The sequence below is a fragment of the Anas platyrhynchos genome, chromosome 4, assembly GCF_047663525.1.
Source record: "Anas platyrhynchos isolate ZD024472 breed Pekin duck chromosome 4, IASCAAS_PekinDuck_T2T, whole genome shotgun sequence".
NCBI lineage: Eukaryota > Metazoa > Chordata > Aves > Anseriformes > Anatidae > Anas > Anas platyrhynchos.
The window spans coordinates 20,100,478-20,126,995 of NC_092590.1; the positions used below are offsets into that span (position 1 = coordinate 20,100,478).

Sequence of the window (26,518 nt, forward strand, 5' to 3'; positions counted from 1 at the left end):
ACTCTATTTATTGCTCAGTAAGCTTGGAGTATTTGTAAAAGCATTGTTTCAGTATGTTACCAGAACTTATAGTTTGGACTCTTGCACAGTGCTGCAATTTTCAGGATCATGCTTTTTGATCAGCAGTACATTTATTGTATCCCAGTGGCATCTTCACAAGTCTCCATGACTTTTCATAAATCACTGCAGGTGGTGTGGTCCATACCATTTGGAGCCTGGGATGCATACACTTAGAATATTTGATCTGTACTCTTTTCCCATCCTGAACAAAATGCTTTCTTACCAGGTCCAATTGCTCTTTAGACAAAAACCTTAAACGTAAATTTTATTCTTCTGGGATTTACTAAGTGCTTTCATTTCCTATAATAATAATTAATAGTAGTTTTAAATAAAAATTTAAATTAAAAATAGCTTTTAGAGTATATGTATACCTTCGAACAGCATTAGTAATACATTTCCTTTTTTTCCCCTTGTTTTCTCCATTGTTTCATACTATCCCAGTATCTTTAAAATTTATGCATATTCTGGTTCACCCTCCTTTCCCAATATCATGACCAGGCTCATATTTACTCTATGTGCTTTGGATGAAAGACGATTGTATAAGAAAGATCCTCCAGCACTTGGGAAACCAAGCTAGAAATCCTAAGAGCATTTTTTCTGCAATTCAGACATTCATAGAAGAATAACTGAATAACTTTATTCATGTTTTTTGTTTGTTTGCTTTCAATTTGAAGACAGCACAAGCTCTCATGTGTTCTGTGCCTTCACTTCCTGAGGATTTCTAAAATTGTTTTTGTAAGACTCAAAGTCTTAACTTGTGTTGTTCACAAAGTCAAAAACACATAAATGCGTCCTGTCCAAAAATTCTCCGTGTTTTGGGGTATAAGCTTCCATGTTACAGTTCTCTCACGCTAACATTTGAGCCTCTTGAGATTTTTAACAAGCCAATTATTTGTCAATTTAAGATGCAAATCTTGCTTTTTTCATAATAATAAATTAAGATACTACACATCTTTTTCTTTTCCCCTCCCATCTTATGCATTTACTTAGGAAGTAGCTCAAGTTGAGCTTTATACCTAAGAAGATTCCCTGTTAATTTGATTCCCTCTTGTCACCTAAGCAAGTTAACCTCCTTGATGCATTTCCACCTGTAGTCATCATCCAAACATAACTTTGCAGTAGATTTCCTGTTGTTCATATAGTATCCTGGAGTATTCAGCTCCTTGCAATTAACATAGTAGTTTTCCATCCACACTCTTCCTGTCCTCGGGTCTGCAAGAGGGAGCCACTTCAGCTCATTTCGTACAATTTCCCTACAGCCTGCGTAAAAAAAGTATCTTGGAAATTTCATTCTCTGTAGCAGCTATAGATCCCTGAACTGTTAACATTTAGGGTTATAACTTCAAATGTGTGGAAACTTGCAGAATGTGTAGAATACAGTTACACTGAAATCTTGTTTTAGGGTAGTCAAAAATAGAGTGCTTTGGCAACATGCCTCATAGTACTATAATAGTAAAGAAACCTTTGGTTAATATTCCTGTCTAGCTCTAAAAAATTCTTTTTTTTTTTTTTTTTTTAAGCCCAGGTTAGCTTTGGAAGCTAAGCTTGAAATTGGTGATCAATTTAAAGTATTGACAGGAAATTAACAAAAATTCCATTCAAATGCATAAACATTTTTTTTTTTTCCCCCTGAGGGAATGTTATAAATGAGTAGAGAAGCTACCATTAGAGTAATGAAGTGTATGTTCCATTCATTTACATTTCTGGATTCCTTTTTGCTGTTTTAAATTCTTTTTCTCCAGGTATTACTTTTTTTATAATTAAAATTTGATGTGCAGCTAGCAATACCTGATTTTTATTTTTATTTAAAATAATATCTTGCCCCCAACTGTCATTTGTTAGCTGCAGTTCTTGTGATCACTCTGAAGCAAGGAAGAAATGCTCCTATCTCTACAGTAAGCACTGGGAATACTGTAAGTGCTGCTAAAGTACACGTTAATAATGACAAGAGTACTAACTTTATCTGAGCTATTTTCCTTAGTTGCTCTTCAGAATCAGTTCACCCATCTAACATTAATGCTTTACTAACATCCACCAATAATTTGCCAAAATATTTAACTTTAAAATTGACAAATATGTCTTGGCTGCACATACTTAAATACTAAAAGAAATCTGGAAAGCAAGCTGTATGCTGCGTGTGTGCATTTTATATTTACACAGATATGAAACCTCATCATGTGCATTATCGTCAGTCTATAAGCATTTCTCACATTCCATAATGTTTTAGCCAGGAAAATCAGTATCACTTAAAAGTGGACCCCTTTATTCAGCGATGTAGTATTTCAAGTAAGAGGCAGCAGCATAAGAGCCTGAAACTTTCAAAATAACCAATAACAAGAAACAAGAGATAGAGTCTCTATGACCCTCCCCTCCTTCCCCCCATAGGGGGAATACTTATGGGGTTAGATTGGATCTTTCGTCATAGTATGTCTTGTTTCATGGTCACACTACTCAATTATGTAAATAGCGGCTTTCACCAGAACCTATCTAGTGCCCACAATCCTTAACAACACAAATCTTTGTGAGTTAAGACTTGAACGAATTAAGAGCTAACACAAGGTTAGATGGATATAGTCTGTCAAGAACCAGCATGGCTTCTGTAAAGAGCAAACCTACCCACAAGCCTGTAGGGAGTTTCAGCAGGTAACAGTAAGTGGACGTAAGTAAGTCAAGATGTACAGTAAGTCAACTAATGTCAACTTTCCAATGCCCATGGAGATGAGTAAGAAGAACAGCCCACCAAAGATCACTGCTGCAACCAGTTCTATCCAATATCCTTAACAATGATTTGCAGAAGGTGGTTCACAGGGTAAGCGCACAATAGACATATGATACCGAACTCTTTGATAGTAAGGAACTCTAAATAGTTCTCATAGAGTGTGGAAAAGATAGCAGATGCTTAAATATATATAGATAGATGCCTAAATATATATTAATACATATTAAAAACATTGTATATATAAATACATACATGTAAAGAAACAACAACCCAAACCATCTACCATTAATCCAGATCTGAGAATGACTATGTAGGAAACAGTTGTTGAGTCATCATTGATAATTCTCTGATGTCATCAGCTCAACACACAGCAGGACTCAAAATGAAACAACGAGATGTTGGGCACTCCTCAGAAGAGGTATTAAGAGTAAGGCAAGTCTTGTTTATAAAAAGACCTTCTAAAAACCTTGGCAAGTCCACATCTTGAGCAGCACATGTGACTCCACATCTCAGGAAGGACATATTTGACTTTTATACCAGAGAAATACAGCAGAAACCATAGAAGCACAGACAAGGGCAACAGAAATGATTAAAGTGTTGCAGCAGCTGCTATGTAACAAAAGATGAAGAAGGCTAGGACTCTCTAATTCAGAGAGAACAATACAAAGGGAATGTGATTGAGCTTTAGTAACTCCTGAAAGTAGCGAAGAAGTAAACACATAACTGTTACTCACTAAAATGCATAATACTAGAACTAAGAACTACTTGATAGAACTAACAAAAGAACAAAAAAGCAAATAAAATAGAGTACCTCACACAGACAATAGCACTTATTATTACTTGTTATTACATCTCAAGGTTGTGGAGGCAAACAGCATCTGAAGATTTGGAAGAAGACAAAAACTCATTCAGTAGGTACATAAATGGAAATTAAGATGATAAGGAAGATCTTACCTTCCAATACCCTAAAACAGTGGTTCTGAGATATTGAAGAGAAAGAGGACAAAGACTAGACCCCATAAAACAGTGAGGCTCAGGTGCTTTCCCTAATTAGCACTTCCCATTGCCTGCTCTTAGACCTTGAAAATAACCTAACTGGGTGGCCCATTGATCTGACTCAGCTGATGTTCTTAATCCACTTCACCTTTTACCCTGAGAAATTCACTTCAGTTTTTGGAACCATGAAAATGCAATTACTAGTACAAGCAATCACATGTTTACCAGGCAGCATGTTAGTTAAAGTAATATATGTCATTTCAAAGTGAAATGGAAGAGTTTACTTAATACAAGGAACAAAAATAATGTATTTAAAATAAGTAATCATTTTAGTTTCAATATAAAAGATGTTTGCATTCCTTTAGAAATACACACTTTCTGTCACAAAGGCATTTATTTTTATCAACTGAGAAGTAATATTATGCATTTTAAAAACAATATATTAAATGTGTCTTTATGATTCTGCACTGACTTTGATAAGTGTAAGATTGTTAAATTCTAGCTTGTGTGTCACTTTGTGTCACTTTTTGGGACTGTTGGGTTTTGTACCTGCGAAAAAAGAAATTTGACAGAAAACACGCCATCTCCCAAACTACTTTTCCCCAAATAAACTGGAAGAAACATAGCAATGAGTGTGACCTGTTTATGAAATGACCATATATTAAAAAATCAGTCATAGTTATTTCTGACCTTTAGCAACATGTTATTAAAGATTATGATGTAACTAAATTGGTGAGGTTTTTCTCTTAAAAGAAACGAATTAATTCTGTGTACTTTTGATATTGGATGGCAATGTTTTCTCTCTCAGAGAGAGAAGTATTTTCAAAAGGATAACAACTCTGGTTAGTGAAGAGCAAAACACAAAAACTATATTCAGATAAAACCTCTGGTCTCTTGTCTGGATTAAAAATCAGAAACAAATGGATTTGGTCCAGATTAATATTTCCCAGTTTTTCAGGTCATAAATATATCTTCTCTTGTTTTTGGCATTGTGCATTTCAGAAAAGCCTTTATATATTGCTTTATATTTCTACACCACACACAAATATTGTAAGTACTGAACAGAGTTAGCTATAACAAAACAGAAACTCTACCGTTCTAACACAGAAAAGCAGACTGTTGTCCAGGATTATGGAAATGCTCCCAACACAGATCTCTTACTAAGCAATATTATTTCTTGTTTCTTCTTTGTTGAAAATGGCACTACTGAAGAGTTAGATGTTTGATGGTCACATTTTGTCTTTTCTCATATACGATGCACAATTTCTAAAAATGTATTGCAGTTTATAGACAGTAAATCTAGCACTGATTTATCACTACTGACACTAAAGAGTATAGAACCACTTTTCAAACCCATCTCTCACATTTGTCTGTACCTGAAATTAATAAAAGTGGAAAAGATTAAACTCCTTGTCAGGAACAGAATATTAGCAATGTGCTCTGCTGTAAACAGACTTCACTTTTATGTCATAAAAATAAAATAATAATAATAACAATAACAATAACAATAACAATAATAATAATAATAATAATAATAATAAAAAAACAACCCACATAATTAACTATACATAATTAAACTCATTAAACTATGTTTGTTTGTTTGTTTTTGTGCTAAGCACTAGATTTAGTGGAAGTTTCAGGTCCAGATCTCTGATAGAATTATTCAAGTTCAAGTGCCTCTCCAGAGCTGGTAAAACTATTTAATCCTCTTGCAGTCCGACTGTAGTCAAGTCAGTAGACACGAAAGAGGGAACTTTGAAGTCAGAAAAGTCACTTGGTGTTTGGTCTTTCAAGAAAAAAGCCTAGGGAGTCTAATAGGACAAAGCTCAAATCTTGTGGTCTCATTTGAAATTAAAGATAACAAAGACCCATTAAATATGCATAAATTCATAGATGAAGGTGGAACCTTGAATCAACAAATTCTTGTGTTTACACAGTAGGATTAATTTGAACATTCAGATATACTGACAGCTTCTGTAGATCATGACCTCTAACAGGTAGCAGCAGAAGTATGCCAGAGACAGTAGAACAGATGTTAAGTACTACTTGAAATTAGGTTGGGTCAGAAACTGTCTAGGAAAAGAGCATCTATCACTGACCTGGACACTGAAAATGGCAGTTTTTCACACCAGTATACCACACCAGGGAAAATGTTCTTTGACATCTTCATTTTGATTTAAATAAAATCCATATAGATGGATGTAAAGAAATGTAGGTATTATACTATTTAATTCTGACATTTCTAAATTTTCAAACAAAAAATATTTTTTTTTAAAAAAGGCCATTTGAGAATACTTGCTTTAGTGAACAAAGTGGTTTATTATAGTCCTGTGCCACCTGGTTTGCGATTAGCAGTTATAAATCATGAGAAATCATTGACCCAACATATTATTATGATGGAGAGAACACAAATATCTGTAATGACCATAATTAGACCTTTGAAAATTGAAATAAGCAAAATCATTAAAGCAGTCAATTTGTGAGTCAGACAACCACTGAAACTACTCACTAGTTTGTTTGCACTATGTAACTCAGTTACATAGGCAAATTGCAGTTCATAACACACTATGCAGGCATTTTACAGGAAACCATGTTTAATTCGCTCCTATACTGGCTTAAGGATACCACCTGCTGTGGTTCAAGTACTGCAGCAATACACTGCAAAAAGATAGGATAGAACAGCCAACAGACCAGAAGCCTTTTGAATAAAATACATAGTCCCAATTCACAAAAATGCAACCAAGTAATGCAAATTGGCACATAAGGAAGTGGCATACACTATACCACACAGCTATTGTTTGTCACCTGAAGAGTTGTGATCCTGGGCACCGCAAAAGAGACGGAGCCCACGTTGACTGTGTGAATTTAAATAATGCTGAGTGGACATATATTTCTAGAAGAAAAAGGTTAAAAAAAAAAAAAAAAAAAGATACACTTTAAATACAGACTAAACAGAGAAAAAAGTGGACTATTGCTCTGGAAAGCATTGGCTGACAGCACACAGATTAATGATCATGAACTCAAATCATCCATGAAACACCATGAGTAATACAATCTTTGCATATATGTATATAAACAAAAATATCTGAGAATATTATTATGTATAAAGGTATATTCTGACAGAGACCCTGCAGTATATCTTGCTCTTCTGCTCATCAGAAAGATCTCTAAATAGTTCTGGAACTTCCTTCTCATAACAGACACTCAAGGATTGTGAACAATATTGAAAGAAAGCCACAAACAAAAAATGAATACCTAAGGACCTGTTTTACAATTAAAGATTCAAAGAACTCAAGCTGTTTCTTTTAACAACAAGTAAGAGGAACAATTTGATTGCTCTATGGAAGTATCTCTATGGAGAGAGAAGCAAAAATAGGTAGGAAAGTGCTCTTTAATCTAGCTGAGAAAATGAAACAAGAAGTAAAGGTTAGAAGGTAAAGTGACACATATTAAAATTCAAAATTAGGCACACGTTTCCACCCCAACCAATTAGCAAGTACATCAGTAAATTCTTTTCCTACTGATGCCTTTTGAAGAGCTCTCTTCTAATTTGAAAAGACACAATTATATATGAATTTCTGATCACTGCTGCTTTCTTACGAATAAAGATAAAATAAATGATTTTATAAGATTAATGACCATCCTCTATAGAAGGAACAGGGAAGAGGAGTGCCATTGTCTTCAGTCCTTTTACAGAGCTAGCAACTTGTTGAAATGTAAACTTAACAGAAGTTTCAGTAGACTTGCCATAGTTTAAATGAGTCAAATTATCAAATTATCAGTGGTGTTCCCATGGAAAGAACTTCACTGAGAACAAATAAAAGCCTGAAGTTTTGAGTTGCTTAGGGTTTGGGGCATTTCAGTTATGGCTTCACTTATGTATGAAGTTTCTGAGTACTTTTGACTTTGGTACTTTCAAAAACAGAAGTGCAAATTCTTAACATATCTTATAAAAAGACTTCTGCCATGTAATGTCAGTCATGTTTCATCATAATGAAATAGCTCAACAGTGACTGAACAAACTGGAAAAAAAAATAATAATCATTAAAAAAAAGTCAAGTTTTCAGTAACATTAGGCAGACAACATTAACAGATTATATTCCACATTGTCAGTTGTAACAAGAATAATAATTGAAGTCAATTGCCAAATCCAAAGCAATGTAATACACGTAAGTATTCTAGCTAAAAGGTTTCTAGCCATTTTTCAACTACATTCACAGGCTTAAAATAAGTTGATGATCTAAAAGTAGAATCTTTAAAGAACAGGAGAGTAGAACAATTTTGATTAACTGATCATTTATTATATGCTAAGCGTGGAAAGATGAATACTGTGGAACTCAAGCTGTTCTGCACTTTCCTAGTTTTATTGCATCATTGAGAATCTAAACCAGACCAAATTGGTTAAATCATTTTATTTACTGCAATATTCATTTTTTCTTTGCTCATTTTTGTGCTAGTGTCTTTGACTAAATTTGTCTTCCTGGTTGAGGTAATGCTATTCCACCACTAATAATCGGAAAAACAGTCTTTTTCACCTCTTTCCATGAGATACATATTATATAGATACACTAAGCTATCTAGTTGCATCACTTTTCTTCCTTCTTTTTCTATGAATTATGAATTTCCCTTAGGTACATCAATATTTGACTACACAACTACACAAAATCTAAAAAGTTAGCTCTAAATTAGGCAAAATAAATTTATTCTAAAGCAATCTCTATAAATTACATTAACTCTGGAATTTATCTTAATTCTACAATTTGCTTTCTTTTTTTTTTTATTTATTCCCATAAATGTGAATTTTACATTTTCACAAAATTTTGATTCTGTGGCTATTCAGTCACCTATTCCACTGGCTTTTTTGAGTTATGCAGCCACTGAACTGTTTGACATGAAAGTCAAACTGTTCACTGTTGCTCAAGTGTGCCTGCCTTGCAGCCGCCTGGTTGTGAGGAGCTTCTGATGCTCCAGATATCCAGTAATCCAACAGTGGATGTCAATCAAGAGCTGCCTTAGCAAAAAATTGCACATATCCTTAAAGAGAGAAAAAGAGCTGCAAACTGTGGCTTTTCTACTCCTTCTCCCCTGTCATTCTCAGTGACCAGACTAGTGTCTAAAAACCCAGGAACAGCGCAAAATAAAAAATAGCACGAGAAACAAGGTGTACCTTTTGTTGAATAATCTTTATCACTGTTATTTGCCTGGTGTTAGCAAATTACATGAAAATATTCGATGAGAAACTTAAAGATACTCTGAGAATCTTTTCAAAAACTTTGACATGAAAAATGTGTGTGCTGCATGTGGGGAATTATGCTTGGTTTTAAAGCTCCACAGTTGAACACACTTCGGCACTCTGGAGTTTGCTCTGTCTTCAGTTATTTTGTTCCAGAATATTGCCAGAAAGAGCAAGATTATCAAATTCTTTGATTTGTATATTGCTTCTTTAAAAGTTATACCAAAGTTGTATCTTGGAAATTCAACTGTTTTCTAATCTACAACTAAATTAACTAAATTAATAAGAGTGAACAGAGTGAAAGAAAGGCTCTTACTCTTACTATCCCTTTAAGTGGAAAGTTCAATTGATTAATACTATGGAACCAGTAACAATACCCCTATCAAACTCAAGAAATACATAGTTTAGGGTCCAGAAATCTGGGTGATGTTTTTGAGTCAGGTAAGCTTGGATATAAAATTTTAGACAGCCTAAACCATCTAAGGAGATTCAAAACTGAAGAGCCATAGGCTTTTCTCCAACAGAGAAATAAAATGTTTCTCATGGGCAACAAATTGCTTTTTAAATTTTGACACATGCCATTGAAATCTTGTTTAATTTCTTGACTGTGGAAAGTAATACACCAATCTGTTCCCCCCGCCCCCCCCCCCCCCAAAAAAAAAAAAAAAAAACAGACAAAAAATATATATACATGTATGTACATATGTATATCAGTTTCTAGCAAGTAATCAAATTTTCAGCCTCCTGGCAAGTTATGATTAAGTAGCCAAAGGGGGAAGAGGGCAGATTACTGGTGATAATAGGACTGCTGGTCAATTCCCATTTAAAGAAAGAATAACTTCTTGACTAAATCAAGCATGATGTTCTAGAAGAGACTTTCTCCAGTCTCTCACAGTCTACTAATTATCATCAGATAAAACAGTCTCCAAAGTCAAAGAAAGGTAACTGTATGCTGACATCATCTTCTTCTGTTCTAGGGAAGAATATATATGGCAGGAGACTGACCCAATGTGATGCCTGTTACTGAAATTGAATGAATAACCTCATGGAAAGAGTAAGAGATACCAAGTTGCCATAACGAAACTTGCTCCAGACTCATGACTCACAGTAATGGTACTTACAGCATCAGGTCTTCTGACTTCCTCACTTACAATTATCCACTTTTCATCCATCTGTGGGGAACAGAGGTCGTGAATGAGAAATTCAGTCTTGTGGAGTGTTTTAATTCATTACTTCCATAAAAGGGGAATTTGTGTTATAAAACAGTCCTCTCCTTTTCTTTGCTTGATACTATACTCCCACTACCTCAGGAAGCAACCCATACTTGGCTTTTTGCTAAAGACTTTTGTGATACAGCACAGAAGTCCTACTCTGCATCAGCAAATTGTGACACATTTTTTTCCTTACCCAGGAAGTCATTCCTGGGACAAAATATGTGAAGAGAAGAGAAATCATGGGAGATGCTGACATGCATTGGAACAAGTAACTTGTGCAGGGTTCTAGGACCTGCCTGAGTACATGGGGACAGAGAGGATTTAGCAAATAGGGAAAATGTGAGATGGGTGTGTGATTAATTGAAGATAGTATTGGACTGCAATTCTGGTTTCAGAGCTGTAGGAGTAAATATAAGGGTAGAAGAGCTATAGTGAACTTGGGAGAACAGATGTTTTAGATGTCACTGCTGGTATCCGAGAATAAGAATAGAATTTCCCTTCATTTGTTTCATTTCTCTAGAATATTCGCAACTGTAAATCATAAGCAACCTTACATCTAAGCACCATCTGAGTACACTGCAATAGAGTATATGAAAACGTAAATTCCCAGGGCAATCTTGTCAACGAAACAGACTTCCTTCTAAAGTGGCCAAATGGAATAATGTTGGAAACGTGGTCAAGGAGGAATGAAACGTTGAAATAATACAGTCCAAAGGAAACTGCAAGATTGGAGAGGTTTTCCTATGTTAAATGTTTCAGTTTGTACTCCATTTTTTTTGAAGGCCATTCAGCTACATTTTCTGCTTTCAAAACATTTTGACTAGAAACATAAATCAGCTGACAGAAATAAACGCAAGTGAGCTGAGGTTTAGATTTTATAGCAATATTGATACAAAGCAGTGGGCATTCCTGGGAACGTTGGCACTTGGCCTGGGAGACAGTATTTTGAAAGAGTTCTCAGAATCTTCATACATCTAAAGACATATTTGCTGCAAGTAATAAATGAGGAAAGTAGAATGGGGGAAAAAATAAAAGAGGTTCTCTCCACGGAAACCACGAAATAACAATTTCTCTTGCTACATTCCAGGGCTGTTAACTTGCTGTAAGCCTCAGAGCCAATGTAAGTTCTAATGAGAGATGTAGGGGAAGATAAAGTAATGCCTTTATAGGTTTCTTCATCTTATTACATCCTATCATGCACAAGGGGAGTGTATAGGAAAAACATGTTGACATTTGATGTTTTAACTGGTGACACAGAAGCTGAATTATGTAGCATGAAGGATATTTAAGGAGGGTTACAATTAAAAGAAATGCTTAAAGCAAAAGGCACTTAGGTATTAGAGGTAGTAGCTTTCATTCACTTTTTTAAATTTACTCTCTTCCTTTTATGTAATTTCATACTGGAATACCTATATACTTGCTAGCCGTATAAAATAGAACTGAAAGTAACTCAGAATATCTTCATCTGCTTCTTCCTCCTAAATCAGTACCAACTGCACCAAAATCATTCTCACAAGCCTTTGTGTAACCTATTTGTAAAAAATAAAAATAAAAAATCCTGTGACAATTATTTCACAACAGTTCTCTGCAATCAATTCCATTTACTAGCTAGAAAATATTTCCTAACATCTACAAATCCCTTGTTGCAACGTTAGCTCATTACTTCTTGTCACTGGTTGAAGGAAACATTACTTCCCTCCTGGTCAGGTCATGCTTTCTAGACATCTGATTGTTCTCCATGCAGTCTTTCCATCTTGTCAGTATTTTTTTATTATTATTTTTTTTTGAAGTGCAATAACCCAAACCAGAATAGCAGATGTTTTAACTATTGATATTCTCTTTCAGTATTTTCCACAACAATATGAATTTGACAACTTGTGTTCCCTTCAATAAAATATCCAAATCTTTTTATTTTTCAAGCAACTTTTACCTAGCTAGCCAGTTTCTATCTTTCATTGCTCAGATGATTATTCTTACTGAAGTGCAGCAATTTGCATTTGTCCTGCTTGAACTGCATCCTGCTTTTCAGACCAAATCACCTATTAATGGGATTTTTTTTTGAGTCTTAAACTCCAAAGTGCTGGCATATATGTCCCTCATCTGTTTCCACTTTAAATAAAAGAATATATAATTTTACACAATTCTGAAATTATTTGCCTTGGCTTCCTTTGGTTTAAAGAGTATCATGCAAGAATTTTCACTTTTCCCCATGGAGTTTAGATGTAGTTTCCACTATAGTTCTGTAATTCTGAGGGCTTAATGCTAATACAATTGTAATTAACATATTTTGTCTTCTAGTTGAAAGGGATAATAATAAACTTCCAGTCAACAACAGCTATTTTATTAGAAAAATCCAAAATAGACAGAAACTCAGATCAGAATGTAATAAACATTTGTTTAAAAACTCTATTCATAAGAAAATTTGTTTTCCCTAGTATAATCTAGAACATACATCTAGATTTTAAAACAATGGAGTTACAGAATAGAAAGGAAAATATGAAAGACTATATGTTATTGAATAATATATCAGGTGTATATGGAGAGAGAAAGAGAACAAGAGCATGAAAAACCCTTATTCTAATTGTCTAATATAAACATTTATATTTTACATAAGGATTAATGGATTAAACTACTTTATTAGGAAAGAAAAATTGTTGTTTATGACCCAATGCTAGACAACTCTAAGTGGTTTAATCTGATTTTCTCTGAAAGCAAAGCTGTATTTAATAATGGATTTAAGAGATATGAAGAGATATGTACAGAAGTCTTTACGTAATTTTATTAGCATGCAAACTCTAAAAAAACTTTACCCATGTATATGTATAATCTTTTATAACTATCATTTGCTCTCCAGTATTGGATGAGATTCCTTTTTTTATTATTTTTTTTTTTCATTTTTTTTTCCTTCTTAAGAAAGGAAAAGTACCCTGTGCCAACTGCAAATATAGTGAGATAATCTTCATAATAGTGTGCTTGAATGCAGTGACTGGATTCCTAATGACAAAGTGATGATATGTGAATACCAATTAATATGTGAATTAGCAAACTCTCATGCTGAGAAAAACCAAGGCACTTATAGGCCATAACCATATCCTGAGCTTCAGGCTATCTTCTGTCTGTATCTTATTACTTCTTTGTGAGATGGTACTCAGCAAATAAAAAGGACAATGTAATTTCTGTCTTGTGTTTGATAGAAAATTTATAAATGCTGTGTAATACTCCAGATGTATTTTGTGTTGCAAAAGAAAATTATCGAAGTGTAACAGTTCAGAATGTTAAGACAAATAAGCAAGTTTTGTCAGCAGAGTGGAACACCAAGTTTACCTTTGAGCTTTGTCTACATAATCCTTACATTTTATGCTGCATTTGCTGAACACAATGCCTTGCCATGAGTCAAACAATTAGTCTGGAAGAATTAGTTTGGAACTTGCACTGGCTTCAACTAGACATAATCAAAATTAAAATTCAGCTGCAGAAACATCATCATAAAATTGGTTACAGTATAAAAATAATGATAACATAGAAGTAGCAAACTGTAGAAAATATCACTAATGGCACAAAAGCAATAGGAAGAAAAATGAACCAAATAGAAATGTTAGAAAAATACAAATAATGGTATTTTCCAAAAGGAAGAACTTTGAGAATGTGTACACTATTTTAATTCTAGTGTATCATTAAGTAATTCAATATCAAGATTGACACAGGAAAGGAGATCACTCAGGTGCCATTGCAGCATTGCTCAGTTCTAGGAAAAAGCCCCCAGAATTAAAACAAGCAAATAAACAAAAATAACAACAACAAACAACTTGGACAAATAGCTTTTTTATTATTTTTTTATTATTATTATTATTTTTAATAAACCCTTATCCTCTATAAATTAGTGTTAACAAAAAAGAGGTAGTATTTGAATATTCAGAAACGTACTGTGTTTATAGCAATATATGTTTAAGAATGACCTATTATCTTTCATCAGACCACCTAATACAGTTGAAAAAGTAGGCCATTTTTTGGAAAGCATATAGTTTATTTTATACGCTATATAGTCCACATTACATGTGTCAATTACATACATTTGTCAATGTGTGCTTTTGGGACATCCACAGGGAACTTAATTTGGGACCTGCAAAACACACCTGGGTCAGCTGCTACAGTCTGAGCTTCAGATCTAGGTCTTGGCAGCCTGAGTCTGTAACAGCTTGACTCCAATCATTACTGACACGGACGAAAAAAATATAATGCATGTGAAATAAAAGTTTACACTTGTAGGCTTAGTGCAATAGAAAATAAATATAGAGGAACTGTTTCTGATTTTTAAGTTTTATGTGCTGCAATTTCTTTCAGATGACTGAAAATAGCTTTATTCTCATGGTTAAAAATCATGAGACTTCATTTATTTTGTTTCTCTTTCTCCTGTTTATTTATCTTACTTTTATGAAGTATTATCCATTTAACCACACCCATCCCTCCAAAAAAATCATTAAAGTAGTCCTATATTTTCCTTCAGACATGAAATACAACATGTATTTAGCTAAAGACTAACAATAATACCACAGCAAGGCATAGTAATTCCTTTTTTTTTTTTTTTTTCTCAAACAAACAAACAAAAATTTATTGTCCTTTTTACTGGAAAACAAATGTTATGTTTGTAAACATAGAACTGGAACCTCTTCACTTGTGCCACTGAGGATGCTGCTTTTATTTAGATTAGTTCAATGGTCCAAAAAATAAAATAAAATAAAAATAAAATCACTGCTGCACATGATATTTTTAATTGGGGAATATATTATACCTCCTAAATTGTATTTTCAGGCAGATAATATAGAGCTCTGAATTTCTGCCTGGAATACAATCACCACTTGAAAATACTTTCTATTAGGTTCTATTAGGCCAGGGGAGTGATTTTTCAAATGAAAGATGCTATGTCTTTCTGACAAAGGAATCTCCTAGGAACCTATTTTTGAAATCTTTGTGCAACTAAATTATTTTGAAAAAGTCAGCAAGAAATTGGAATTCATAACAAATGCAATCAAGTTCAAACTGTGGTTGAAATTCGTATACTACACACGCACCAGCTAAGGTACTATAGCACATTTATTCATCTGATTTTGGGACACTACACTATGTTCAGAAAAGCAATATATCTTTTCAACAAAACCTTGGCCTAAATAAAAAGTGAGAAAATTAGTTACTCTGCACATAGCTACTCAACTCTCTGCTGCCCATTTGAAAATGTGCTTATGGCACTTGCAAACATTGTTTCATTTTGTCAATGTTTCAAGTCAGAGACTTTGAGACCACTCCACTATTCCAGATATTTAATGTCTTAAGGAACAATTGCATTATTCTTGGTGTCATGGGCTTATTTCACTTGTTTTCCTTATTTACTCATATTAAGCTGGTAACATAAATGAGACTAAAACATAATTCATGATTGCCTTAGGCATGTCTTCTTGAAAGGCATTCAGTCTCAACCTGTAAACATCAAGAGATCAACAATTCATCTCTTTCCTGGTTAAGTTTACTCTAGCAGCTAATCATGCTCCCTTTTATAAATTCTTGTGCCTGATAGGGGTACATTTAGGTTCATGCCTTTAGCGCATATTACTATGCCCGTCTTCATTACATTGAAGTCCTTTAATATGCTGAAGTTACCCTGAATTCTATCAAGTCTCTCTCTTTTTGTTGTTTGTTTATTAAATTAAATAGGCCAATCTTATTCAGACTTTCACTGGGGGGTATTTTTCAAGATGTTCCTGTTTCAAGCTACTTGAGGAGTTAGAAGAAATGTTTTATGTTATTTAAAACCACAAAACCAGCCACAGAAGATCAGGCCAATAATGAGTCACCAGAGTAGTGTGCTCAGAGACACCATATACAAGTATTCAGAGTATTTTCTGCAATTTACATTTCTGGAGAAATGGCACTAATTACATATATCTTCTCTTTTATTCAGTTACTGTTCTTGAATTTTTTTTATACTGCAATTGTTTTAAGAATGTTTGGTGAAGAACCACATCAAAAGAAATTCATATGGGCACATTTGAGATCACTGAGTGCTACCTCAGGTTGCCTTACCCAGCCCTGCACTTCACCAGACAAAGTGACCTTGAATGGCAAGATTCCATGTGTTATGGCTCTTCTCTGAACCACCTTCTGCTTTCCAAAAGCCTTCTCGAGAAGCCATGGGATATCAAGGTTCTCTCCTAGATTTCATCTAGGTTCATCAAGGTTCCCATCTAGATTTCATCTAGATGAAATCATTCAGCTCTCTGTTGAGGAAGTGTGGGTAGAGCTGATTGGGCCTGGGAAGCATTTCAAGTACTGTTAATTTCTCTTGAAATATATGGAAGATGAAAACTTCGTGATACATTAGCATGGAATAAATGATGAATTTGCACATGGTTAGAAATACTTAGACTACTAATGATGTTGCTGTCATCCAACAGTATAGCTATTACAGAGCTGTACAAAAACTTTCATACAATATGCCAGCACAATTATTTGGACAAGGATGCATTACAATGCATAAATGATCTTTTTACATGTGAATAAAGATTTAGAGCTGTCTAGATTGTTTGGTTACAACGTGGCAAAAATATAATTATATCACTTCCAGAAAGATTCCTATTGTGTTTCCCATAACTATGTGAGACATTTTCAATGCTTCATGTGGCATCTGCATGCAGAGCACTCCTAAATATACCATACTATATGTGGTATAATTCTCACACACAGATAGTGTATATATCACAGGCATGAATGCATTCACTTGCTGAATCAGAGTGCTTGTTTTTCTTGCTGAAAACTGGGGGGGGGGGGGGGGGGGGGGGAACAAAGACATAAAATCTCTGTTCTTTGTATTACAAACTGTAAATTACTCAGTGCAAACAAAGGAAGATTATTTTTGATGACATGGCTGCAAAATCTGCCCCTTATTCTTATGACTAGCCTCCACAGGCTTCCATCTCCTACAAGTACTGACTAGCTGTAAAATGTAAGCCAATGCTTGATTTTCTGCTTTGAAGCTGAGTTGAAGCTTGATCTTTTGAGTTGAAGACAGTAGCAGAGGAGACTACTTCATATATATCAATTCCTAATGACCTTGTTAAGAAGACTCAGCCGCCTCCAAGCAGTGAGGAAAGATGGTTCAAGGTGAGCATTACAGGTGCCAGAGAGAGGCAATAACAGGGACTGCCTTTCTTTATAGATATAGACGGAAGACAATACTGCCCAAGACCTCACTGTATTTTCACCAGAGCAGCTTTTATAACATGAAAGGGAAGGGTCTCAGAGTCTGAGTTGGATGAAGAGATGGGGTGGGATTGCTGCAGCAGAGCCACAGCTGCCCTCCAACATCTTCCCTTAAGTGTTGGACAGTCCGCCCCTGGCACTGCTGCTGATCAGGAGATGGGTGGGAAACCATGCCCTCTGCCTCTTCAGAAAAAAGCATTCAATCAAAAGATCCTCACAGTGATTAATTGCTACAGCAGTTACAGAAACCTGAAGTGTCCTTGTCCATTATTGTGGAGACCTTCAAATTTTGAAGCCTTTTTTTTTGATTTTTTTTTTCAAATTTTGAAGTCTTTGTTGTTACACTTGGCTACAGAATGCCCATTATCATGCACATGCACGCAGCTACAGTAATTAGACCCACACACTGCCCTGCTTCTACATGTTGATTGAACTTCTGCTGTGGTTAATGAGGGTGTGCAGTAAAGAAAGTAACTAGACAGCAACAAGGTCAGCAAGCACAAATCTGTTGTCTCACCACACATGACAGGAAATTTTGTCCCACCTACTGTGTGAATATTTCTTCTATTGTAATCATGTTACAGTGTAGGGCTCATACTTTCAAATCATGAAAAATAATTTTAATTTAAAAATCTCAGCAAAATTTTCCACATTTTACTGAAATTAATGAAATTACTCTGATGAGAGCTTGTAAAATCAAATGCAAACCAACAGACTAACTTTACAATAAAATACTTTTTAAAGTACTGGTGTCAAAAAGAATTTTTAAAACTCTAAAACTAAGAAAAAATATATATACATGCCTATAAAAATTGTACACCTATATGTTTCCATATGTACATAAATACACTTTTTAATGCATGTACTACTTCAAAAAAGGTTGAGGAATTGCACTGATGAAAGAGCAGGATTCAAAGAGAAAGATGGCTTTGGCTCAGCCATTATAGTATAGGTTATGAGAAAACTGACCAGCAAAAATCTTTTTCTTAGAGGGGGTGTTTTTCAGAAAACTAATGAAAGGCCAAAAAAATAACTCAGAAGTAAGGTAAAATGGTAAAATGGAAAATAAATAGAATCCAAGGTCTTATATTGTGCTTACTATTTTCAGTTCTCTTTATCTATATCAGCTGTGAGCTGTTGAAAGAGTCATTTTCTGCTTATGTGTTTGTAAAACAGCACATGATCTTCCCTTCTGATTGTGCAGATAAAACAGATGTTTCATGCAGATCTTGCCGTCTATTGAGAGGATAGGAAGCAAAAGTCCTTCCCAGAAGCAAATGTTAAATGTCCTAAAAATGTGTTGCAATGTATTAGCTTTTACGTCAATTTATGTGCAAAGTCTCAATGATGCAGGGACCCAGGCAGAAAACAGGCAAGGCTGCTGCTGCTGACTCTTAAGTCTTAGATGATAAGATGACCTCTAAGGTGCATCTCTTTACCATGGCCTTGTTTGCAGTAGAGACAAGACCCATGTGATGGTCACTTCAGGTACGTCTGCTTCTTCCATACTGTTTCTTCAGGGAGAGGTATAGGTAGCATGTGTACATCCCACACATGGAAGAACTGGATGAAGCCTTAGAATTGATACATTGTGGAGATAGTATTTTGCCACCAGCTATTTTTCTTCACTGATATTTTGCTGCAGTATTAATAACTGGACCCAGCTGGTAGTAGGCTTTCAAAATGACTGTTCAGAAAAGTTTTGAGAGCATGCCCTCAATAAAACTACAACTTGCTTGAATTTGTTATGTAGTAAATGACACCTAAAATCAGATTTGTTGTACTGCTTTCAAAGAGTCAATGGGTAACTATATTATTGTCCATAAATCTTATTCTTCCACATGACTCAAAAGGTACAGACCTATTTTCTTCCTGAAGCTTACAGTCAAAGCAGATGACTAGAAACCAATACTAAATTCTTAATTTACCTCAGCGACCATGAACAGAAATACCTTTTCTACCAGCCTATGTGGACATTTACTCACATAATAAATCCGATCATAGCATATTCAGACCAAATGTGCAAGCAAAAATGCCAAGTGAAAGCAGGTTCCTACTTACATTTACACTGTTTGGATTCCAAACAAACACGCACACACAAAATATACTTTGGGCTTGTACTGGTTAATTTTTTAGAAAGAAGTTAAAAGAATGTCTTCTTTAAAAGAAGTTAAATTCCACAGATTTATTTCTTCACACAGTCTTGACAAAGTTGTTGGCACTTGATCAGTAATGTCCATTTACTCATGATCCAGTCAGTATAATATTTCCAAGAGCATTGAGCTGGTTTTACTGACATCATTGTATTTTCCTTTCCGCTTTGCCCTTAACCGCTTTAAATGTTACAGACTATCAATTCTGATAATGCAAAATTTAAAAATGGGAAAATGGGCCCACCTTCTAACCTCTCTGGCCACAGTCAATGTACATCAGCTGAGCTGACATTTTCATCTCATCAACATACCTCCATCACCAGATATATCCTAGTGAGAGAGATGTTTAATACTAGGATGGGAATAGCAATATTTTGAGTGTAACATTATTCATACGTGCCTTGTCTTTCCCCAAGAAACTCTTTTTCTACCCATTGACCAGCAACAAGCAGTCCCATGCCTATGAATAAATATTTGTGCCAACATTCTTTGGTAAGGGAACAATAGAATTCAAGATCTCACAGGTTACAAAGAAAAAGCAAGGCTATAATGTATGCAAACAGCATCCCTTGATGCATATTTTTAGGTGTATACTGATTGACTTGTCTCAGTGTTTAAAATTAAGTTGCCTTTAGGCAGTCAGGTCTCTTTCAAGAGCTACTGATGATGATATTATTAACCTTTGGTATTGAAATTCTGTTAGTAGTACCTGATTTACTCTGGTAAACAGCATTGCCGTCTCTTTCTTAGCCCTGGCCTGTAAAAATGTACAACTATATGTTTTGTTTATGTTTTTTTTTTTTTTATTATTATTATTTTTTCAGGAGAAGGTACAAATAAAAGCAAACTACTCATCAGACTTATCCTGATACAGACTGTGCATGAGGGATGCATTACAATTTTACCTTCTTTTAAAAGGTGTATTTTTAAATGTATATTTTTGAGGGGGAAAAAAAAAAAGCTATATTAATTGGTTCTAGATAGAGTAAATTGAGCTGTCAGGTAATTCTCTCTCTACCTGCCTTCCCTTGATATATTCATAGAAGGCATTTTTTTAATTAAAAAAAATAAATAATAAAAATACAGGAATTGGGTCTTTCATCAGGTTTAGTTGTGATACAGCTTGTACCAATATAAGATAAGAATTAATTTTAATGAAGCGTAAAAATGACCACAAAGACATCCATATTCAATCCAATTCAACTTTTGGATACAGGCACCTCTCAGTTCACTGGGAGATGACCTGCCAAATCCCATATATTCTGGTTGAGGGCTCCAGCTCAGAAAGTCAATAAGCAGGATTTCTTTGCCATGTAGGAGTACAGCATTTCCTTCTCTTCATTCAAATCACAATTTTGTAACTACTTCTGAGCAGGTGTTTAGGACACAAACCTTATCAATGCTACAATAGGGAGCTACAATCCCAGTTCTAGAAAGGTGTGCTCTTGTGTACTCACTGCTGACAAAGCATTTTACAGGAACACATTTGACTTTTTACAAGTTTCCTACCATAGCAAACTTTATTCCTGCTGACAGCAGAAGTAATTGTTACGTGCAAAATAAAAATTCATCATTTAAAATTGTTAACTCTGTTTTCTGCCTTCATTTTTGTGCTGAATTACATTTAAATCTGTTCCAGATAAAGTGTTGCTCAAATTACGACTCTTTCTGTGTTACTGGTGTAAAAATATATATAGGTAAACAGGTAAGGGAAACCAGGCTTTTACCTGATGTAGAAATAGATATTTAAGTTATTAGTGTAGAATAATATTCTTTTCCTTGTGGAAATTCCATAAGAAAAAAAAAAAAGTCAATTTTAGACCTCTTTATTTAAACCAGACATATAAGAATAACAATTAAAAAATAAAATAAAATAAAATAAAATAAAATAAAATAAAATAAAATAAAATAAAAAAGGAAAAAAAACCACCATCTTAACATTCTACAGCAAGTGGACAATTTGTGTAAATGTACAAACCATTTACCTTTATGCCATGATCCTTGGGCCAAATTATGGAATAATGTGGCTAGTGACAATTCACAATTTATATACACTCTGAAAAAAAACCATTATATGCAGAAGAAGCAGTTAACACTGTGATTTCCCAGTTCTGTTTTGTGAGTAATGATCCAATTTTAGATGCTCCAGCTACTCACCGCCTACTGCCAGCTCTTGAACAGAACTTGTTACTGCTAATTCAGTTGCACTCAAGTTTGGGCCTTGATTTAAAAGTGACCCTAAAATTAAAATTTCTAGCACCTTATCACTGCTAGAAAAGTTAAGTTTAATCTGTGTGACTTACGGTGGATCAGATAAGAGAGAGGGAAAAGCACAGAACTGTATTGCACTGACTTGGGTACGACACGGAAGGTTCATTTAGCTCATGTTGTTCCCTTGGCTTCCTCTGGTGGACTAGCATTCCTGTCATCTTCTATTCTTCCTTTCCTTTCCATGACATTGACTTTATCTGGGGCAAGTCATGTGAAGATGTAGGAAATGTTTGCATATTAACGTTATAGAATATTTTGGCATTGTGATAAATTATTAAAATATCTGTAGTTTAACATGTAAATGCATTCTCATGCATATACACAATCAAAGATATGATGATAGTGCCATAAAATTGCAATTAAATAGTGATTTTAAAGAAAAAGCACAGCATCATCATGAGAAAAATGTAAGTCTATTTATTTTCTTGTTTTTAAGAGAGGACTTAGACTGTCTTCTCCACAGATGGAAACAAGGTTAATACTTGCATTCACTAGTCTCTACTACCACTATTAGCTTTTTATTAAAGAGAGGGGTATCAAACAGGTTATCTGACAATATAAGAAGCAGAACTGTACACCTGTTCCACAGAAGATGTCAGGTTTTCCCTGAGATAATATCCAGTGAAAGCAAGGAGAAATGGATGCCAACCACAGATTTAGGGGAAATCCACAGTGCCCAGAAGTGCAAGTTTCAGTCTTATATTTAGTTCAGAAAGCAATAAAGCACATTCCATACTAGTTTGGGAGTAATATTCCACTGCGAAAGTAAGATATTATCTTTAACACCACCCAACTCAGACTTGACAATACCAACATCAGTTGCTTTCACAGGTTCTCTTATTTTTCTCCTGTCATCACCTCCTACACCAAAGCAAATGTCCACAGACATGTGTTTCCTACAAATTTTCTGAGTAGTCATTTGAGTTTTCTAGTGCTTAGAGAAATAAATTTAATGCAATATTTCCTCATGTGTGTTTATATATTGCACATACTACACACATTGTGTACTGAGTGGTAATATTAGCATGAAACACTTGGTTTACCTGATTTTTTTAAAAAATTACAAAACAGAGCATTAAATCTGTGAATAATTAAGATATCCTAGTGATGCATCAGCATGAATAACAACGCAGACAGCTGTATAACCATTTTAAATCAGTTTGCCACAAGCTCAGCACATGATCACTATGCTATCATTTGTTATTGTACCACTCAGCTTTCCCTTTCCACTTGAAATCTTTACATTCCACTTGGCTATTTTAAAACTGCATTGGCAAGCTATGTATGTCTGTTACAAAATAATAGCTTTGTAGTCTGATGCAGCAGCCTATGCCCAAAACCGAAATGAATTTTACTCAATATAATCTATAATTCTTGACATATCAGGTGCTAGGCTTCAGTACAGTGCTCCTCAGCATTCCCTCTTTGTCCCGTTCATCATGCTTCAGTTTGCTGCCTACTAGATACATTCATTCATTAATCATGGCTTAGAAAATTCTAAGTTTAATAGGACAGACAGCACTTTGGCATAGGGTGCCTTCTGCTTTATGACTGTCAGCAGTATGATGGAGATTTTATCATGGGTAACAGAGACACTACTCACATACTTTTATAAGTAATTTTATTAAGCAATAGCGCAAGTGGTCTCAGTAGACTGAGTAGATCACATATTTACATGAACAGTGAATATTATCTACCTCATCTAAATTAATGCTGAATGAAATAGGGAGCTTAACTAGGTAGAGGTCTGCTCTGGGCAAATAGATCATTTTCCAATCACATAGTCACTTGCACCTAATAATGAGTTGGGGGAGGCGTATGAAGAAAGGTATGAGATCAATTCTAAAGATAGTATCTAGCTCCCCTGAAAGCAAGATATCTTAAAAAAAAAAAAAAAAAGAGAGAGAGAGAGAGAGAGAGAGAGAGAGAGAGAGACTGTCAGTGTTAGTACTAGGGAAACAGTACATGTTAACTAACTTGTTGTTAGCCTCTGAAGAATGATATTCTTTTGCCAAATTTTTCAGGAAAATCTAATAAAATATTGATGAAATGGGCAATAATTTTCCCTGAATGAAGATTAAGTGGAAACACGAGTCTACATGATAGAGAGCTTCTGCATTCATCTCATGTCTTCCTAACTGCAGAAGTCATTGGGAAAAGGCATGTAGCATATATTTCTAAACTAGAGTCTATCTGAAATAGTAATGTCAATTTGTGAGCCCTACAGGAAGTGACAGTCAGTACCAGCTTGTTGCTGCATATTTTTGCAACCACCTATGAAGTCTGACACAGCTAGGAAGTCTTGAGGTAGGATTGAAACCTATAGTTTCAGAAGAAGTAAAACAGAAGATAATTAATACAAATATTTACATAACAGGTATTGTATTTGAAGGCATAACAATGCACCAGCCTGCGTGCTTGTAACTGTCCAAACCTCCAATGCAAACTGAGTTTTTGACATAGAGTATAATGTTAGAGCTAAGGGTGGTGCCTCAGGTTCTCTACAAACTGGAGTAATTCAGTTGAGTGATTTCTACAGAGTACTTGCCATCTGTTGGTGATGACTCAAGCAAAACAAAGCACAGATGGATCTTAGTCCTTTATTTTTTTTTTTTCTTGAACTCTTCTAAACTTCAGTGGTGATCAGGATGTTTTCATCTTGGAGGAGTGTATTTTTATAGTGAGTGGCTCCTAGTTTGCAATTATTCACAGCTAATTTTCAAACTACTGAAAGCAATAAATAATGCCATGAGTTTCAGCTTGAGGACAAGTAGTGTTCTTGGAAAAACTTCCAGTCTCTGTAATGCATTCTGAAATGCACTCTGCTGTTTATTGGGGCATAGATCACTCAACTTCTTTCCTCACACATATATTACCTGGTGAATGGGATTTACAACAGCCAGCCTGCTCTGCAGGGAGACTCCTGAATTAGCCAAGACAAATTACCACCAATAAAAAAAGATGCACACAGAAATTTTACATATTTCCTGAAACCGTACAACCTTGACGGGAGTCTCTCTATTAGACTGTGATTCACATTCTTAAATGCTCTACTGATGCCCAAGCAATCACTTTGAGTACAGAAAATTGGCTTTTCTTCAAAATTGAAACAAACCTCTAAGTTGTGGTATAATCACCTTTTATTGTTAAAAATGTAAGTAGCTTAAGCTAATAGCAAAAACTCTTTCCCTTTAAAGGGAAGATGTGGGCAGTTTACCTTGCCTGGCCATTTATCAAGTGAAGGCCAAGATCTGCTGTTGTGTGTTGAACTCATCTTGTAATGAATCCATAATTTGAATACTGGATCACAGTCCTTTGGAGAAATCAACATATCTGAAAGATGAGTCTCAATGCCCCTAAGCAGGACAGGTCATAAGATGCTCCTCTTCTCTCAGTCCATCTGGGACAAATAAATGGTAGTCCTTAGAGATATGGTCAATGTGCCTAAGAAGCATTACTATGGAAGACTGAAGAACATGCAGAGTGTCGTTGCCTTGTGGTGAAGTGTTGTGTTTTTTTTGAGGACTGTTCTCCAGAATGAAGCCTCTGTAGTAGTGCCGGTACCTTTCTTGTAGCACCTCCTAAATGAAATGATGACCTTTCCTGGACTTCAAGCTAATAATGAGGCTGTTGATGGCTTGACTTCTCCCTAAGCTACAAACAAAGCTTAGTTACAGCCAAACAGCATTTATGTCAGATCCACAAGTGCAAAAAAGACAGAGTGGAGATGGGGTACACAGCCAGGACCCCCTCCCAGGATACAGTATGCAAACTGGATGTGTGATGCTTAGGTACACTTCTGATTTCAAATTTAATACCCTTTTCAATATAGGGCTTTGAATTGAATGTAACTTTAAGCTCAGATTCTGAGGCTCAGTTCAGCTGGTTCTCTTCTTCCTGTAACTCCTGAAATCTTAAATTACCTTTCAGCTTCTATCATCTCTATGGATCTACGTACAGAAACATATCAGGTTATAAAGCTGCAAAGGCCTTACTGATACTTTTTACTTTTAATTTTGACTGTTTCATGTATGTTGGTGATCTGTTAAATTAAATTCTAAGTTGAACAAACACAAAACACTCCTCCAACACAGTTAATTTACTTGCCTTCAACTAGTTAATGGGCAGTGCTGTTCAATGAGTGCTTTGTGCACATGGACTAACTTTAACTAGAGATAATATAATTTAGTATTACTAAATAACCTCATATGGACAAAATGCTACCTGTAATTTCAGTGGTTTGTGGCTTTTTTTTTTTTCCTTAGCTACAAGTCCTGGCACACCAAAACATATTTTTGTAGTAATTAGTCAGATAAATTTGTTACCTTGAGTTAAATTGATTTTCCATAAAGGTTTTCCTGAATTAAAACCTGTAATGATTTTAAAAAACTGTTGTCCTATGTACCTACTGAACTGGGGTAATCACATCGCTTGTATTAAATACAAAGGGTGGGGCTTTTTCCTCTTTCTTGAATACAACTCAAAATTTCCTATGAAAAACTTTGAGTAGGAAAAGACCTACATAAATGTGAAGCAGAAGGATTATGAACACTGAAATTACAGAGAGAAAGTAACGAAAATACTTAAGTAGATCTGGTTCAGCAACCTACACTTTCTACCC

At 34.9% G+C, this 26,518-nt stretch overlaps 1 protein-coding gene and 1 long non-coding RNA gene across 4 annotated transcripts in view; both read right to left on the minus strand.

The window, feature by feature from the left end:
- LOC106018836 (uncharacterized) overlaps positions 1 to 3,862 on the minus strand; it is a 71,808-nt gene extending 67,946 nt beyond the window's left edge. Inside the window, exon 1 of one of the 3 annotated variants that reach the window (XR_011808958.1) lies at positions 3,734 to 3,862. This is a non-coding gene — a long non-coding RNA (uncharacterized lncRNA). The remainder of the gene's footprint in view (positions 1 to 3,733) is intronic. The other 2 variants (XR_002404608.4, XR_011808959.1) reach the window with 2 other exon arrangements.
- The window catches only part of SGCZ (sarcoglycan zeta), a 444,851-nt gene that overhangs the window by 411,946 nt on the left and 6,387 nt on the right, over positions 1 to 26,518 (minus strand). The gene's annotated exons all lie outside the window — the stretch shown is intronic.